The following is a 13,740-nucleotide window of genomic DNA, read 5'->3' on the forward strand; positions in this document are numbered from 1 at the left end:
CAATGGAATATTATTCAGCCATAAAAAATGAAATCCTGACACGTGCTACAACATGAATAAACCTTGAAAACATTATAAACAGAAGAACCAGGGCACAAAAGGTCAAGTATTGCATAATGCTACTGACATGAAATATCTAGAATGGTCAAATTCAAACAGACAGAAAGTAGACTAGAGGTTACCTGAGCTGGAGCATGGGTTGGATGGGGGAGTTACTGTTTAGTGATCACAAAGATTCTATTTGGGGTCATGAAAAATTTTGGAAATAATTAATGCTGATAATCAAACAACATGGTGAATGCAATTAATGCCACTGAATTGTACATTTAAAAATGGCTAAAATGGCAATTTTTATGTTACATATATTGTATAATTTTTTCAGATCAATCAAGGACATTTTTAAAATATTATTTTTTATTGAGGTAACTGGTTTATAACATACAAGCTTCATGTGTACAATATTATACTTCTACTTCTATATACACTACATTATACTCACCACCAAAAATTTAGTTTTCATCAGTCACCATAGTTGATCCCCTTTACCCATTCCTCCCTCCCTCCTGTCCCTACCCCTGCTCCCTGTTGAAATCACTCTTCTGTTCTCTGTATCAGCATGTTTGTTTTTGCTTGCTTTGGTCTATTCATTTATTTGGAGCATGTTTGCTTTTTATATTTCACAAATGAGTGCAGTCTAATGGTATTTGTCATTCTCTGTCTGGCTTATTTCATTTAGAAAAATACCTTAAGGTCTATCCGTGTTGTCACAAATGGCAAAATTTCATCTTTTTATGACTGAGTAATATTCTACTGTATATAGTTACTGCATCTTTTTATCCATTCATCTGTTGATGGACACTCAGATTGTTTTCAGGTCTTGGTTTTTGTAAAAAATGTTGCAATGAACACAGGAGTGCATATATCTGTTCAAATTAGCATTTTTGTATTCTTTTTACTGCAATTAAAAAATTAATATTGCAATATACCAAAACCATAAACCATTAAATCATATGCATTAAATGTGTTAGTTGTATGGTATCAACAAAGCTGTTTTGAAAAAAGAAAGATTAAGACAAACATAAAATTTAATGTGTTTAATTAAACCGAAGTATAATTCTGACAAATTTTTTGATAGCAACAGTAATTAGGTTCTGTAATGTTTGTTGTTGTTTAGTCACTAAGTTGTATCTGACTCTTTGTGACCCTGTGGAATGCAGCACGCCAGGCTCCTCTGTCCTCCACTGTCTCCCAGTTTGCTCAAATTCATGTCCATTGAGTTGGTGATGCTCCCTTGGAATTTCTAAGTGACTGAGAGTAATAAATATGTTGTATTTATTGTTGACATAACAAATTCGTTATGTCAATGAAGTGACTTTTGGACTGTCTTTTTGAATCACCTAAAGATGGGAGCTGGTCACCAGAGGAATCAACCGTGTGGTTGGAGGGTTGGGAACTTTCAATCCCAATCTGATTTCTGGGAGAGAGTGAGGAGCTGGAGGTTGAATTGATTTGGCAATGACCAATGATGTAATCAATCACACATGCTAATTTGCTTCAGTCATGTCCGATCCTTTGTGACCACGTGGACTTTAGCTCACCGGGATCCTCTGTCCATGGGATTCTCCAGGCCAGAATATGAGAGTGGGTTGCCATTTCCTCCTCCAAGGGATTTTCCCGACCCAGAGATCGCACCCGAGTCTCTTATGTCTCCTGCATTGGCAAGCGGGTTCTTTACCACTAGTGCCACCTGGGAATGGTGGCCTATGTAATGCCTATGTAATAAAGTGTCCATAAAAACCCAACAGGATTTTGGGTTCAAAGAGCTTCTAGGCTCCACAGAGTTTCTGGGAAAGCAGAGCACCTGGAGAGGAAATGGCAGCTCCAAGCCCTTACCCCATGCGTTACCTTATGCGTCTGTTCCATCTGGCTGTCCCTGAGTTATAGCCTTTTGTAATAAACCAGTCATCTAGTGAGTAAAATGTCTCTCTCAATTCTGTGAGCCTCTCTAGCAAATTAATCAAACTCAAGGAAAGAGTGGATTGTAAGAACCTCCAAAATGTAGCCAGTTAGTCAGAAGCACAGATAACAGCCTTTAGAGAAGGGCAGGGTGGGGGAGGTTGTAGGTCTGAACCTTTCATCTGTGGGATCCCATGCTGTCTCCGAGTACATAGTGTCAGAATTGAGCTGAATTATGGGACACCCAGCATTACTCGTTATTGTGGGGAAATCTACACACACACACACACACACACACACACACAATCGGGTCCAGGAACCTATAAGTTTTGATAAAATATTTGTTCGTGATAGACAGTTCTCAATGTTCTTGCTCTCTGAAGCAGAACCTAGTCACTTTGGTAAAAGTTATAATAAAGGTGATTGAAACTATACCAGGAGCAATAGTGTTAGAGGACTATATTGTGTATTAGAATGTTTGTGCATGAGAAAATAAAAGCAAACTGAAAATATCAAATAAACTAAAATATACACATATTGTATTTGGAAAATCTGGAAAACGACATGTTGGTATTTTAGACAAAATTTTCAGATCAGTCTGACTTGTCCAAGGATTAAAGCTTACTCGATTACGTGAACTTGGATTTTGTATAAAATTGCCTCTGAGTTAGTCATTTCTATGAGGAAGTGGTTTTTTTTTTTTTTCTTTAACCCTTTTAAAGTATTAGAAGCTCAGTTTCTTTGTGTTCTGGGAATTTGGGCAATATTGGATTTATGTAAGCTCTTGTTAGTCCCTATAAACCAATCAGAACAAATCTCCTTTAATTTGAAAGTTTTTATAATCTAATTTGTTAACACTCTTAGGAGGTAGGAAAATATTCCAAGCTGGAATAATGAGATTTCAGGCTTTTCTCAAAGAAGTAAAAAAAAATAATAAAAAGAAAAAAAACCTCTAAAAACAAAACAAAAAGTCTTTTCTCATTTATAGGCCTACAGGTGGTCTTTCATTTTACAATTTGCAGCTTCAGTTTTACAACTTTAGCAGAACAGTAGTACAACTAGTCATTCGAATAGACACTGAATCACAAAACTGCTCAGTCCAGATCTCAAAGGGCTCTTCTTTCCATTAGGCACAAAATATTTTAAAGTGACTTATCTCACAAATAAACAATCAGACAAACAAAAAGCACTAACAAACCAAACAATCTTTATCATATCTCACCCAACAGAGAGACCTCATCATCCCCTGGCAGAGATTACCAAATATCAATCATAAAACTAGATTCCTGACCTTTGCTGCTAATCTTGGGAGAAACTCATCAGCCCAGCACAATTAGATTCTTTTGTTGTTGGTGGTGGTTTTTTGTTTTTATTTTGCTGCTGTACGGCTTGTAGGATCTCGGTTCCCCCACCTCGGTAGTGATAGAACAGAGTCCTAACCACTGAATAGCCAGGGAAGTTCCTGATTAACTTCTAGTGTTAACAGATTATCAGGAATGCAATTCAGCCTGGCATAGAGGGCCCTACGGAAAGGGGCCCAGCTCAAAAGACAAGTTAGACAAATCACAGACAGACTTGACCAGAAACCAAAACAAAGAATCAAAAGGAAAAACGGAGAAGCATTGTTAGTAAAAGTAATGTTCTAGGCTTCCCTCATAGCTCAGTTGGTAAAGAATCTGCCCGCAATGCAGGAGACTCGGGTTCAATTCCTGGGTTGGGAAGGTCCCCTGAAGAAAGAAATGGTAACCCACTTCAGTATTCTTGCCTGGAGAATCCCATGGACAGAGGAGCCTGGCGGGCTACAGTCCAAGGGGTTGAAAAGTCGGACATGACTGAGCAACTAACACTTACTTTCACTTTTTCTACTTTGAATTCCTTGTATCACAGCGTGACCTGTGGGAGAGCGGGGAAGGGAATGGGAAAGAGGTTCAGATTAAATTGCACTTGAGATCTCTTACTCCATACACATCTTTCTCTTTTGCCTCTTTTGTTCTCTGACATGTCTCTTTGTGTCTTCACATCTCTTTGAAGATGCCTTGCCTCTCCTCTACTCCCTCCAACTTCTGTCCTGGTCCCTACCCTGCCCTAAACACACCATGAACAGTGGAGTTCTATCTGAAATCTAACTTGAGTGATTTCTTTTGAGGTTTCTCACCTGGAAACTGAGGAGGAAATTTTATATGGAGGGATCATCAACTCTCATAGACCCCCAACATTCCATTGGACTTTTAGAACTTCTTAATGAATCTTCCTCAATTTGCATCTTAGAGGAAGAGATGATGGAAAGGAAATGTATAAGAATAGGGACAATGGACTTGCCTGGTGATACAGTGGATAAGAATCTGCCTGCCAATGCAGGGGACACAGATTTGATCCCTGATTGGGGAATACTACTCATGCTGTGGAACTAAACCTATGTGCCACGACTACTGAGCCCGTGCACCTAGAGCCTGGGCTCCACAACACGAGAAGCCACCACAGTGTACTGCAATGAGGAGTTGCCCCTGCTCGCCGCAACTAGAGGAAGCCCGTGAGCAGCAACGAAGACCCAGCACAATCGAAGCTAAGTAAATGCATTTATAAATTATTTTTTAAAAAAGAGTAAGGATGGGGTGCGTTGGAGATAAGATGGAGATGGCAATGAAGACAGATTCACCATCACCAGGGATGGGTAGTGGAAAAGGGTAGAAATATACCCTGGAAGAAGCGGGAACTGATGATAAAGATGAATGAAGCTGAAGACAAAAATGAAGATGGAGATGCTGATGGAATGGAGACCAGATAGAGATGGGGATGGGATAGAATCTGAGGATTTGATACGGATCGGAATGAGAATAAAGATGGAAATAAGGATCTGTAGGGATGGGGAATGGAGCTGAGGAGAGGAGTACAGAGATGGAGATGAGAGTGGAGGTAGAATGGGAGAGGAAACAGGAATAGGATGGAATCATGAAATGTCACTTGGTATCTCCAGCACCTTCAGCTTTCTGCGCCTTGTCGGTTTTGGCAGCTCCATTTTTTGCAGGGTTATTCCCATCCTGGCTGGCATCACTCCTTTTCCCTTTGGGTGCCTTCTCTCTCTTCTTTGCAAGTGCCTTTTTAGGCTTGGGCTCTGACTTTGGAGGAGCAGGTTTAGTGATTACCTCGTAGATCTTCTCTGTGGTTTGTCCTTCACCTCGGCTTTATTTCCTCTAGCATCCCCTTCAGTCTTTCTCTTGGGCAAAATGGCAGAGGGACTTAGGTGCTAGACACACAGGGATGCTGTTGTGCACGGGTTTTGTTTAGTCCACGGATCACTCCTCCCTCTTCTTCGTTGTTCCCGTCATTGGTAATTCCTATCCAATGACATTCCCACAAATGTTTTACAATATACTTGTCATGTTGGCATTTTCTTTGGGATTGCATTGAATCCATAAATTTATTTGAAGAGACTAAATACATTCTTCCAATCCATAAACATGTCTTTCTGTCTCTCTAGATCTTCTGTAGTGCCCACTTCAGCAGCACATAAACTATTTTGATCTTCTGTAATGTCTATCATTACAGTCTTACCATTTTCCCTGAAGAGGTCTTGTACATATTTTGGTAGACATATTCCTAGGACTTCTTTTTTTTTTTTTTTTTAATACCATTGTGAGTTTTTTATTTCAATTTTTGTTTTCTTACAGGAATATAGAAATAAAATTGATTTTGTTAATGCTGGTTTTATATCTAGCAACTGTGCTGTTTTATTTATTTAATCTTTACATTATTTAAGGTTTTTAAATACCTAAAATCATAGGGTCTTCAAATAACGCCAATTTTGTTTCTTCCGTTCCAGTCCTTTGTCTTTTCATTTTTCCCTTTTCATACATCACAGACTATGACCTCAAGGACAGTGCTGAATAGAAGCGATGATTGCAGGCATTCATGTCTTGTTCCAATCTCAAAAGGAAAGCTTTGTTGCTTGCTACAGGGTTTTTGTAAACAGCTTTTATCAGGCTAAGGAAATGTCATTCTATTCTTAGTTTGTTAGGAGTGTTCATGAATAGATAGTAAATGTTATCAAGTGCTTTTTCTATGTCTATTGAAACTGTCATATGATTTTTCTTATAATTTGTGAATGTGGTGAATAAACATCAATATTTTGAATGTTCAAACTAAAGATATTTATTAGTTGGATTTACATATCTGAAATTCTGTCTTGGTTACTGTTGAAACAGCTTCCACAGATTTCAAATTAAATTTTTTTTTAATGTTCATGTTAGAGGAGGGACTCTCTTACATTCAACACCAAAATCTGTTTTCTGAAAACTCCAGCCAATCTTCTCCCACAGTTACCTGAACAAAAGGGTATAGGTCAACCCTCTAGTACTTTGACAATTAAATTCACTTTAGCTGTTCCCTTTAAAAGTATGTAAAATTGCAAATCAAAAGAGAAAACTGGAACTGTTTGCAGTTTGGATGGATATAGAGCTTATTTCACCTTGATTCAATACCTTTTAATACATACTTGGCAGAATTTCTATAAATCTCAGCAACTTAATTCCACTTAACTAAAATTTCACAGGAAAATCCAGTCTTTGAGCATAAAGGGTAATTTTACCTTTTCTTTATTGGTTAGCACTTTAAATTTTTCTAAAAGAATAATTATTCATAATTTCTAGCAAGTACCATAACTTTCCCCCTCTCTCATTAAAAATAAATCTCAGTTGCACATTGTTTCTTCAGTTTAAGTAAACAGAATTTTTGAAAGCAGAGATGAAACCTTCTGGCTATTTAGGTGAGCTGGCAGAGATCCTGACCCCTCTTTCTTCTATTCAGAATCCACACCCAGCAGCTGTCACATAGCCACTGAAACAGCCTGTATCTCTTCAGCCTTGGAAAGACTTTGTATATCTCAAAAGCTTTGAGTCTGTGAAGGGATAAAGAAAATGTGGTGTATAGCTGAACTATTGTTCAGCTTTAAAAAGGAAGGAAAAGGGTGGGGGAATTCAATGAAGGTGGTCAAAAGGTACAAATCCTAGTCCTAAGATAAATGAGTACTGGGCGTGTAGGGGCCAGCATGGTGACTGCAGCTAACGCTGCTGTGTGGTGTATTTGAAGGTTGCTAAGAGACTAGAACTTCTCAAGGGAAAAACAATTGTTTTTAACTGAGGCAGTGAAAGTTAACTTACTGTGGTAATCATTTCACAGTACATGTATGTGAAGTTACTATGCTGTATACCTTTAACTGATTCAGTGCTGTATGTCCATTATAGCTCAATAAAGGGGGAAAATTAAACTAAATTTTAAAACTGAATTTTGGGCTTCCTTCATAGCTCAGTTGGTAAAGAATCCACTTGCTATGCAGAGACCCTGGTTCAATTCCTGGGTCGGGAAGATCCACCGGAGAAGGGATAGGCGAGCCACTCCAGTACTCTTGGGCTTCCCTTGTGGCTCAGCTTAATGTTAAAGAATCCACCTGCAATGAGGGACACCTGGATTCGATCCCTGGGTTGGGAAGATCCCCTGAAGAAGGGAAATGCTGCCCACTCCAGTATTCTGGCCTGGAGAATTCCATGGACTATATAGTCCACAGGGTCGCGAAGAATTGGACACAGCTGAATGACTTTCACTTCACTTCACAGAGTAGTCAAAACCATAGAAACAAAAAATAGAATGGTGGTTCTATTCAGGGGCTGGTTGGGAAGAGGAAACAGGGAGTTGCTTTATGAGTATAGAGTTTCGGTTTTGCAAGTTTTGAGATTGGTTGCATAACAATATGAATATACTTAACACTACTGAGCTGTACACTTAAAAATAATGAGACGGTAAACTTTATGTTATGCTTTATCCTAATTAAAAATTTTAAAAAGTGTAGAGTCTATATCTGTATCAATGTATCTGGCTGTTAGTTAACAAAACAGATTTCTTTTTTCCTTTGAGGCATCATCAGTATTTTGTTTTTAAAAGACGCTCATTAATTTTTAAATAATGCCAGCTACACTTACAGCTTAGCGCTGTAACAGCACAGGAAATCCATTAGGGATAGGAATTTCACTACTGAAGAGGAGGATCTGAGCTCTTTGCGGTGGGTAAGCTTGAAAAGATTTTTTGGAGCAGTTGGAGCTATGTTTCTTTAGGAGCTGAATTGGGAGGTCATGATCCATATTCAAAGTCCTTTCCTGCCTGTATCCACATCTCAGCTACCTCAGCCCGGAAAGCCCCTCTAATTATATTTGGGGTGAAATCCTTATGGCCTGGAGTGTCCACAATGTAATAATTTGATTTTCTACTTTGTAAAATGTCAATGTCCATCATGACTTTCTTTTCCTTATCTTTGCTTGTGCCATCGGAGACTGTATGTATGTGAATATGGATTTGCCAGTCTTTTTAGAGTGCTATCTATACCTATGCATAGTTCTTCTGTCTATATTACCCAAATGGCCCATCAATGACATCACCAAACCAATGACCGCCAGGCTGAGCTGCTGATCCTCTACATTTTCTCCCTGTTCTGCAGTAACAAACAACACCCAGATCTTAGTGGTTTGAGTATGATTGTTGTGCTGTCCTTATGACTAATTAGGGCTTCTTAGGTGGTTCAAGTGGTAAAGAATACCTCCCAATGCAGGAAACACAGGTTCGATCCCTAGGTGAGGAAGATCCCCTGGAGGAGAAAATTGGCAATCCACTCCAGTATTCTTGCCGGAAAATCCCATGGACAGAGGAGCCCCAGGGGCTACAGTCTATGAGGTTGCAGAGTGAGGTTACAGACACTTTGCAACTGAGTACATGTGCAGGAATTAACTAATTAAGGTTATGCACTTTGGGGCAGGAAAATCAGGGAAGTGATGTGCCTGTCTCAGTGCATCACGTGTGTTAGTTGCTCAGTCGTGTTTGACTCTTTACAATCCCACGGACTGTAGCCCCTACGTTCCTCTGTTCGTGGAATTTTCCAGGCAAGACTACTGGAGTGGGTTGCCATTTCCTTCTCTAGGTAAGTGCATCATATCAGAAGACATATGACATCTGTTGTCCTTTTTTTTTTTTTTTTACTGATGATAGTAACTTTCACCACAAACCTCTTCACTGTAAAGATAAAAAAATAAAAATATAATTTTGTTATATATATTTGTTGGTATGCTAAAAATATTTTTATTGATATACTAAGGAAGGAGAGAAAATGAAATCATATTAAACACTCAAAAAACCAGAAAAGGCAGAGAAAGAGTGGAAGTCAAAAATAGGAACTAGGAACAAGGATAACAAATAGAAAATAGTCACAAGTATGGTAGAAATTAATCTAACTACATCAATAATCACTTTAAATTTCAGTGGTCTAAATATACCAATTAAGAGACAGAGTGTCAACACAGATAAAAGAATGCAAATATGTGTTTCTACAAGAGACTCAGTTTAATTTTTCTTGGTATATAATACTTTCATTTTTGCAAGAGAGGAGTATGAAGACACTTGAAAGAGATTAGAAGTTGTGTTCTGTTCTCCCATTTGATGCTCCCCACTGGATGGGATTAAGAAAGCTACTCTACATCTAGGTTAAAGGTGTAGAGGAAGATATACCATGCGAACACTAATCAAAAGAAAGTTGGAGTAGGGATTCCTCTGGTGGTGCAGTGGTTAAGACTGCATTCTCCCAATGCAGAGAACTCAGGTTCAATCCCTGCTCAGGGAACTAAGTTCTCCCAGGCCTCGTGGCACAACCAAACAAACAAAAAAAAAAGAAGTTAAAAACAAAACAAAACAAAAAAGCTGAAGTAGCTGCATTAATTTACAACATAGCAGACTTTGGAGCAAGAAAATTATCAGGCATAAAGAAGGGCATTACATAATGATCAAAGGGTCAGTTCTCCATGAAGTCATAACAATCCTTCATGTGTATACACCAAACAACAGAGCATCAAAATACATGAGTCAAAACTGATAGAACTACAACGCTTGAAATAAATGAATCTACTTTTCTCATGGGAGACTTGAATATCTCTCTATTAGAAATGGACAGATTCAGCAGATCTATGAGTAAGGATCAATCAACTGCATATAATTGACATCTATAGGCTATTTCATCCAACAATAACACAAAACACATTTTTCTTAAGTTCACATGGAACAAGACAGACCACACTTTGGACCATAAAACATACCTTAACAAATGCAAGAGACTAGAAATCATACAATATCTGCTCTTAGACAACAATGGATTTAAATTAGAAATCAATACAGAAGGATAGCTGGAAAATTCCAGAATACTTGAAGGCTAAAGTTACTGTTTTTCCTTTCACAATCCACCAGTACTTTGTAGGGAGAATATTTGAGACTATGCTAATTTCCCTTGTTAGTTTTAGTGTTCTTTGAGGATTCTTCCCTGAAACGATTATTATTATTATGGTTGCCAGATATTAATTCCTAACTACCTCATCCTTCTACATTTATTAATTGGCATTCTACTGTAAGAAATCATTTTTTCTTCTTCTTTATTTATTTATGTATAACAGTGTCAACTCTTGGATTCTTATTTTACTCAATGCATTCTAATCCATACTCTCACTTATTCTGATGCTTGAATTGTCCCATTTTTGGCCAGATGGAGCCACTTTAATCTACGTCCTGTGTCCTTTTGACATACACCAACGTTCTTTAACTACTTTCTTAATTCCTGCCACAACAAGATTGTCCAAGTTCATGTGTATTTTCCCAAGTTCAACCTACAAGCATTTTTTTGTTTTGTTTTGTTTTGTTTTTATTGTGGATTTAAAAACCAAGATCTAGGCACTAGAAGAGCTCATTGTTACAAAAGTGTTACTGTTTTTATACCCTCTTAGTGGACCAAGCTAGGAAATGTGTATATACATACACACATACACACATATGTCCAAACTAAATTTATTTCAACACTTCCAACTTTAATTCAATAGCACAGGGTTCATTCTAACCTTTCCTCTTTTCACAATTTTAACTTCCTTCTTCAACAGTAAGAAACTTGGTATATGTATTCAATCCTGGAATACACAGAAAAAGAAGTTTGAAAATCTCTAGCCCATACCATTGCAAAAAACAAACCAGGTCTTAGTATTAAACAGAACTCCATATTTCTGTTTTTATTTGACTGAAGAATGTGTACACAAAATTCTGTGTTCAAAAGCTATCTGAACTAGCTCTTTTTTTCTTCTTCTGTGTGGTTTTGTTTTTCATTTTAAACACATTTGGTTTCATTTATTTCTTTGTATTCCATTGTAGGCTTCACCTCTCTTTTTGGCTTTTTATTTGTTTTTGTTTTTAGTATGTAAAACACTAGCATGATTCCAAAACTCAGAACTGTAACAACAGGTGTACTCAGCAAAGCATCTCTCCGCTTTCCCATTCTCTGTACCTTAATTCCATCCCCACATTCTTTCCACCCCATTCCTCCCACCCAGTGTGGGTCACCAGTCTCATTCATTTCTGCTGTCACCATTCTATGCTTCTTTGCACAAATAAACAGAAACATGCATATTTTCTTATTTTCATTCTTTCTTACACAAAAGGTAGTATTACTGTAGACACCCTTTTACATGTTTTTTTTTTTTCATTTAACAATACATTCTGGAAATTATTCTGTATCTGTTCATCTAGATTCTTGCTCACAGTTGCCTAGTATTTGTGTGTGTCAGACACTGTCCTATGCATTTAGGTTGCTTCCAATATTTTGCAGTGTCAAGCATTGCGGCATGAATAACCTTGTCCATATTTTCATATTGTTAGACACATATCTTCTATAAGTGGGACAGATGAATCAGGAGATAAATACATATGCAGTTTCCATAGATATCAGTAAATTCTCCTCCATAGGGTTGTGCCAATTTGCATTCCCATCAGCAATGTATAAGACTATCTGTTTCCCCAGAGCCTCACCGATGGAAATGTTTCATGATTTTTAGTTTTTAACCAGTTTGATGAGTGAGAAATGGTATCTCAGAGTATATTTACTTTGCATTTTCTGTTATTATGAGTAAAGTTGAACATATTTTCATATGTTTAAGGGCATTTTAATATTTCTGTAAATTGTGTTTTTGGTCTTTTGCTCATATTTCTAACAGGTTTTGGCCTTATTTCCTTCAATTCTTTTTTAGAAAACAATGTATATACTTCTTTAAAGTATATTAATAATAACTATCATTTAAAGCAATAATACTTCTGTAGTTCATTTTCATTCCATTTTAGATGAAAGTATATATAAAATTTCAAATTTAGTTAATTGTTCTTATAAAATTAAAATAGCAATTTCCAAATTAAATCTATCGAACATTTCATTCTCTTTGTACTTTTCTTTTTTTTAACTTTCGGCCACGCCCTGCAGTTTGAAGGACCTTATTTCCCCAACCAGGGATCAAACCTGCACCCTTGGCAGTGAAAGTGAAGAGTCCTAACCATTGGACCACCAGAGAATTCCCTCAAATATTTCATTATTAAAAAACAGTTTTAAGATGGTTGGGGGAAAATGGTTGGAAAGGAGTGACCACTGAAAAACTCATTCAGTGCAGTGACAGTTCTTGAACACAAACTAGTCATTCCTTCAAATAACAGCATATATATACATGTATATATAATATGCATGTATATATATTAGAGAGAAAGAAATGCCACAAAAAAAAAAAAAAAGAAAAAAGAAAACACATACATGCACACACACTGCCTTAAGAGCAATTTTCTGTTCTTCATTTAGATTATAAAAGGCTTCAAAAGAAAACATAAATTTAATCAATTTTGTTGGTTAACATCTTTTATGTCTTCTTTAAAACTTGACTGGCTAAACTATCCCAATAGTGTGAGTGCCCTACTGTCAATCTTGGGCAGGCTATGGTTTTAAGCATTTTGATACTTCAGCAAAGAATAGTACAAATGATTTAATACAAGGACTTGCACATGGCTGCTAAAGCAACTGGAAATTTTTTTTAATTTTTTTAATTTTTTAATTGAAAGATAATTGCTTTACATGATAACATGATTTTTGCTTGTTTTTTTAAAGAATTATGTTTGGCACCCACAGGTAAAACTATGACTACCTCAATAATGTACTGGATTTGCTTGGTATTAATTTCATTTATATGTGGTACTTCAATACCACTAGATGCTCTGACATTTAATTTAAAACTCTGATTTAACTATCACAACTAAAATTCAGAAATGATTTGCTCAAGATACTCATTTATGCCTATATATTTTTTTAAGACAGCAAATAATTTCATTCTTCTTCAATAAGTTTAACTTCCTTCACTTTGTGATTGTTACAGGGAAGACTATTTTGAGATTTCTGAAAACAACTGCAGATTTATTAAGGAGTGTCAGCAAACATGCCAAGTATATGCCATCTTGCTGGAGACTAAAGAGGCTAATATTTCAATTTCATTCTTACCATCTCTACATTGATTTCTTATATCTGCCTAATTGTGTATCCTGTTATCTTATTTAATTCTTTTACTAAATGAATTAGTTTTATTTATTATCTAGGGATTTTCAGGAATACTATCATATCATCTAAAAATAAAATTAGTTCTACTTTTTTTTCTCAATTTTTATACCTTTAATTGATTTCTCTTGTCTTATTGCAAAGATTTATGCCTTTGGTGTTAGCCAATGTTAACAGTAATGAGGAAAAGGATCGTCTTTGCCTGTTCCTGAACTTAGTGGAAGTGTCTTTGGTGTTTCTGCCTTAAGTAAGATGCTGATTTTAGAATTAAGATACATACAATTTATCATGTTAAGAAAGCACTAGAATCAGATCAAGATGGTGGAGTAGGAAGACATGGAGCTCACCTTCCCCCA

The 13,740-nt window shown here is 36.8% G+C and overlaps 1 protein-coding gene and 1 pseudogene across 6 annotated transcripts in view; both read right to left on the reverse strand.

The window, feature by feature from the left end:
* The window catches only part of LOC133244688 (Krueppel-like factor 17), a 103,252-nt gene that overhangs the window by 33,730 nt on the left and 55,782 nt on the right, over nucleotides 1-13,740 (reverse strand). The gene's annotated exons all lie outside the window — the stretch shown is intronic.
* LOC133245055 (non-histone chromosomal protein HMG-17-like) lies at nucleotides 4,036-5,535 on the reverse strand (annotated as a pseudogene).

The sequence above is a fragment of the Bos javanicus genome, chromosome 3 (assembly GCF_032452875.1).
Source record: "Bos javanicus breed banteng chromosome 3, ARS-OSU_banteng_1.0, whole genome shotgun sequence".
Lineage (NCBI taxonomy): Eukaryota > Metazoa > Chordata > Mammalia > Artiodactyla > Bovidae > Bos > Bos javanicus.